This window comes from Nycticebus coucang, chromosome 4 (assembly GCF_027406575.1).
Source record: "Nycticebus coucang isolate mNycCou1 chromosome 4, mNycCou1.pri, whole genome shotgun sequence".
NCBI classification, from domain to species: domain Eukaryota; kingdom Metazoa; phylum Chordata; class Mammalia; order Primates; family Lorisidae; genus Nycticebus; species Nycticebus coucang.
In genome coordinates, this window is record NC_069783.1 from 93896123 (window position 1) to 93902122 (window position 6000).

Here is a 6000-nt window from a genome sequence, read left to right on the forward strand (position 1 = left end):
CTATAGGTTCAAGTGTGCAGTGAGATCAAAAAGGTTGAAAAACACGGTCTTAAGGGTAGAAGACCACAGTAGTCAGAAATCAGATAAAAATGAAGCATTACAGCCAGGCAAGGTGGCTCACACCTGTAACCCTGGAATTCTGGGAGGCTGAGATAGGAGAATTGTTTGAGGCCAGAAGTTCAAGAGCAGCCTGAGAAAGAATGAGACTCTGACTTTACAAAAAAATAGAAAAATTGGCTGGGCATGGTGGCATATGCCTGTAGTCCCAGCTACTCGGAAGGCTGAGGCAGGAGGATCCCAGGATTTTGAGGCTGCAGTGAGCCCAGGAGTTTGAGGCTGCAGTGAGCTACAATGACACCATTGTGCTCCAGCCAAGGTAGCAGAGCAAGGCCCTTTCTTTAAAAAAAGGGGGAAAAAGGAGGATTATATTAACGTTCTAGAACCTAGATGGTGTTAACGTGGGGTAATTGCATTGTAAAGGGAAATCATAAAATTGTTGAAGAATCTGAAAATTCACCTTGTCTCATCATCTTGAATAGAAACTGTCCTCTCCTGAGGTCCATTATTTGATCCATCATGTTAGATAGATGCTGGCCATCTCTGATGCTGAATTCTAGAGTATTTCTAAGAGTCCTCAGTTTAAGGTAGAGGAAATGTGTGATTTTGAACTGGGGAACCTGTGTGTTAGAACCATTGCCTGGGAGTTTTACTGCTATGCTATTTGTTAACAGTACCTAAGAAGGGCCTTTCTATTGAGATCCAAAGCCAACTTTTTCTCTGGTGTCTTTTCCAGAAGACTTAATCTCCATGATATAAATTATGCAGAGGTTATTGAGGAGGGTGGTTCAGAAACACAGCTTTTGCCCATTGATGAAGTAATTCATCATATCTGCTTCTAAGAAGGTAGTATATTAGTTTCCTAGGGCCCAAAACCAAGTTTTGCAAACTGGGTGGCTTAAAACAACAAAATACAGTTCTGGAGGCTAGAAGCCTGAATGGAAAAGTGTTTCAGGGCCATTTCCTCTCTGAGCACTCTAGGGAAGAATAGTTTCTCTCCCTAACTTTTGGTGGTTGCTGGCAACCCTTGGGATTCCTTGACTTGTAGAAGCATCACTCCATTCCATGCTTCCATTGTCACGTGTCTTCTTCCTGTGCGTGTCTCTGTGTTCAAATTTCCCTCTTCCTAATAAAGACACCTGTCATTGGATTAGGGCCCACTATAATCCAGTGTGACCTAATCTGAACTTGATTTCGACTGCAAAGATACTATTAACATTTCCAAACAAGGTCACATCCCCAGTTATCAGGGGTCGAGACATGATCATTTCTTTTTAGAAGAGACAATTCAACCCATAACAGGTAGAATATAAGATTGGGATGAAACACCCAACACGAGGCAATCTGCTATTCATTCAGAAAGAGATCGTCTGCAGGTTTCAGAGGGGTTCACCTTATAGACATTAGCACTAACGGTAATACTTCAGGGCATGGAAGTTGAGGGTTTCTGAGCGATTTGCCAATTTCATTTTAGAATCCCAGTAGTTCTATTTTGTTCTGAGGACTGTGGATGATAAACTTATGCGCAAAAGACAAAACTTTTACAAAGTTCTTTATTAAAAGTACCAATAAAATGAATGTCCTTCTCACTAGAAAGGTAAGTGGGAATTTCCCAAGTTGGAAAAACAAAACCAAGATGCTTCTTTGTTTGTTTGTTTTTGCCATGGTGAGAGTGGTAGCTCTCTGGCAAGGAGGAGATTCAATCTGTTTGCTCTGAGAATAAATAGACAATAACCAGAACGTATGCATAACCCATTACAGGAGGCATTTATATAAAGTCCATCCGGAGTGTTGAATGGCCTTTGAGGTTTGGTTCCTGTCCATGTCTGGTCTTTATAGTTTTGCCAGGATTGTGTCACTAGAAGGTAGGAATTGTTTTGGAAACATCCTCAGCAATATCTCTAAAATTAGCCCACTCACATTATTTGAGCAGTTGCCAATTTATTTCTGCTATTATGTATAGCATGAAGAATCTTTGCTAAACTCCATGTTCAGTTTTTTTGCACTACCATTTGACCAACGTAAAAGCACTAAATATTATCTGTATGCAATGAACATCTTAATTTTTTCCACTGGAATTTTTTTCAAAACAAAAGCTTATCTCTGACAGTTAATAATAGCCTTTTTGAATTCCTCTAAGGTTGCTCTTTTCTGTGTTATTACGGACATAATTACATTTGGTTAATGTTGCCTTTTTTGCCATAATGGTCAGCTAAAGCATTTCCATGAGATTCAGGGTCTTTGTGTTTGAATGACCTTTCATTTTTATAGCTATTTCCTTATGTAAAAACAAAACTTTAAAAGTTCTTTGTTGTCCATGTTTTAGAGATCCTGTCGATGTCAAAAAAAAGTCTTTGTTTCTGAAGCATTTCAAAGTTGTGGACTAATCCCCAAATATATCTAGGATTAGTATAAATATTTGCTCCTTTCTATTTTTTCAATTGGTATACCCAGATGAGGGCAATTAATTCAGCCATCTGAGCTGATTTGATTTCTAGGCACGGTTTATATTCCAAAGATGAGCTCAGTTTAGTGATAGAATAACCTGCTTGATAATTTCCAATTTCCATTTTTAAAAAGAAACCATCCACAAATAAAATCAGGCCAAGGATACCCAGGGAGTTGGTAACAAACCTGTATGGGACGTAAGTAAATCTGCTGCCTGGTGGCTCGTGCCTGTAATCCTAGCACTTTGGGAGGCTAAGGCAGGAGGATTGCTTGAGGTTAGGTGTTCTAAATCATACTGAACAACATAGTGAGACCCCCATCTCTACAAAAAAAAATTAGAAAAATTAGCCAGGCATGCTGGTATGTTCCTGTAATCTCAGTTACTCGGGAGGCTGAGGCAGGAGAATCCTTTGAGCTCAAGAGTTTGAGGTTGCTGTGAGCTACGATGATGCTATTGGACTCTAACCCAGGCAACAGAGCAAGACCCTGTCTCAAAAACAATAGTAGAAAAATTTCCACTTCAAATATTTTATTTTTCAGTCCTAGAATTTTTTTGGTTCTTTTTCTAGTTCTATTTCTCTTCTGAGTTTCTAGATGACCTTAACAACAGGTTGGAGAAAATAAAATAAAAAAGCAATAAGCGGGCGGCACCTGTGGCTCAGTGAGTAGGGAGCCCGCCCCATATGCCGAGGGTGGCGGGTTCAAACCCAGCCCAGGCCAAACTGCAACAAAAAAATAGCCGGGCGTTGTGGCGGGCGCCTGTAGTCCCAGCTGCTTGGGAGGCTGAGGCAAGAGAATCGCGTAAGCCCAAGAGTTAGAGGTTGCTGTGAGCCGTGTGATGCCACGGCACTCTACCCAAGGGCGGTACAGTGAGACTCTGTCTCTACAAAAAAAAAAAAAAAGCAATAAGCATGAAGATAGATCAAAGTTGTTATATTAATTGAAGAACAGGGACTTTACAAAAAAGACTGGATAATAAAAAGAAAAGCCTCAGGAACTTGCAGAAAAACGTCAAAAAGTCTAACATACATGTAATCAGAATCACAGAAGGAGAGGAGAGAGAACATGGGATAGGAAAAAAACTTTAAAAAAATATTGGCCCTTCTTGAGGGTCTCTCTTATGTGGGCACCTAGGGCATGAGGTCCTCACAAAGAAATGTCATTCAGAACTTTCAGAAAGTTTGCCAACAGGCCAGGCATGAGCATAAAGCAGATGTTCCCTCCTCAAGGGGAACATATGGATACAAATAGACAAAAAGCCCAATAAGTAAAGGAAAATCTGAGTGAAAAAGTCACAAAGGACATCAAATTATTAAACTGCTGTGATTCAAAAATAAAAAAATAAATAAAAGACCCAATAAGGTCTCATAAAAAACAAAACAAAACAAAAAAATAATAGTAGAAAATAAGAAGTAGGTAAATCTATCAGCAATCGCAAGCAATTGGGAAGTTTCTCCTTCAGATAAAATAAGGGGGCGGGCTGGGGTTAGTGTGTTGCAGTGATATTAATATTTGAAAGAGAAGGCAAAGTATTTCATAGGATAGCAGGCAACTACATGAGGAATGATGAATATTTTTCATCAATAAAAGAGTATGTACTTCAGGAACCATTGCATTTAGTGAAGGAACTAGAACTAAGTCAGTTGAGGCTTCTATAACTTTGCTGCTGCTGCTGCTATAGTTTGTAGACAAAGCAACTATGTCTTAGCTGTGGCATCTAAAAGAAGACTGGCATCAAAAATCAATGGGCTTGGGCGGCACCTGTGGCTCAGTCGGTAAGGCGCCGGCCCCATATGCCGAGGGTGATGGGTTCAAGCCCGGCCCCGGCCAAACTGCAACCAAAAAATAGCCGGGCGTTGCGGTGGGCGCCTGTAGTCCCAGCTGCTCGGGAGGCTGAGGCAAGAGAATCACTTAAGCCCAGGAGTTGGAGGTTGCTGTGAGCTGTGTGAGGCCACGGCACTCTACCGAGGGCCATAAAGTGAGACTCTGTCTCTAGAAAAAAAAATTAAAAAAAAAAAAAAAAAAATCAATGGGCTTCTGATGAGTCTCAGGTTACCCAGATGGTGTTCCTAGGGTTCAGACCTTTCACGAACAAAATATGGAAAGGGTTTATGATAATTCGGCAACCCCAGGGTTGGGGGCTATTGCAGAGCTTTTTGTTTTGTTTTGCTTTGTTTAGGTTTCAGAGCACTCAAAGGATCATTCACATTTATCCTCCTAGAGAAGAGCTTTGGGGACTAAAGACTGAATTCATGGAAAGGGGATAGGATGGCAGAAAAGGTTGGTACTCATTGCCCATAATATAAAGTCACACTAGAAATCCTCCAGGTTGTTTTGTAATGGTTGGTTTTGGAAAATTCTGGGTAGTTGGTCACTTTTTATTTTATTTTATTTTATTTTTTTTATTAAATCATAACTGTATACATTGATATGATCATGGGGCACCATACACTCGCTTCATAAACCATTTGACAGATTTTTATCACAGTGGTTAACATAGCCTTTCCGGCGTTATCTCAGTTACTGTGCCAAAATATTTACATTCTACATTTACCAAGTTTCGCAAATACCCCTGTTATATGCACCACAGGTGTGATCCCACCGATCCCCCTCCCTCTACCCACCCCCCCCTTTCCCACTTCCCCCTATTGTTAAGTTGTAGCTGGGTTATAGCTTTCATGTGAGAGTCCCAAATTAGTTTCATAGTAGGGCTGTGTACATTGGGTACTTTTTCTTCCATTCTTGAGATACTTTACTAAGAAGAATATGTTCCAGCTCCATCCATGTAAACATGAAAGAGGTAAAGTCTCCATCTTTCTTTAAGGCTGCATAGTATTCCATGGTATACATATACCACAATTTATTAATCCATTCGTGGATCGATGGGCACTTGGGCTTTTTCCATGACTTAGCTATTATGAATTGGGCTGCAATAAACATTCTGGCACAAATATCTTTGTTATGTTGTGATTTTTGGTCTTCTGGGTATATGCCCAGCAGAGGAATTACAGGGTTGAATGGCAGATCTATTTTTAGATCTCTGAGTGTTCTCCATATATCTTTCCAAAAGGAATGTATTAATTTGCATTCCCACCAGCAGTGCAGAAGTATTCCCTTTTCTCCGCATCCACGCCAACATCTCTGGTCTTGAGATTTTGTGATATAGGCTAGTCTCACTGGAGTTAGATGATATCTCAAAGTAGTTTTGATTTGCATTTCTCTGATGATTAAAGATGATGAGCATTTTTTCATATGTCTGAAGGCCGTGCGCCTGTCTTCTTCAGAGAAGTTTCTCTTCAAATCCTTTGCCCAGCCTGAGATGGGATCCCTTGTTTTTTTCTTGCTGATGCGTTTGAGTTCTCTGTGGATTCTGGTTATTAAACCTTTGTCAGAGATATACCCTGCAAATATCTTCTCCCATTCTGAGGGCTGTCTGCTTGCTCTGCTTACTGTGTTCTTAGCTGTGCAGAAGCTTTTTAGTTTGATCAAGTCCCA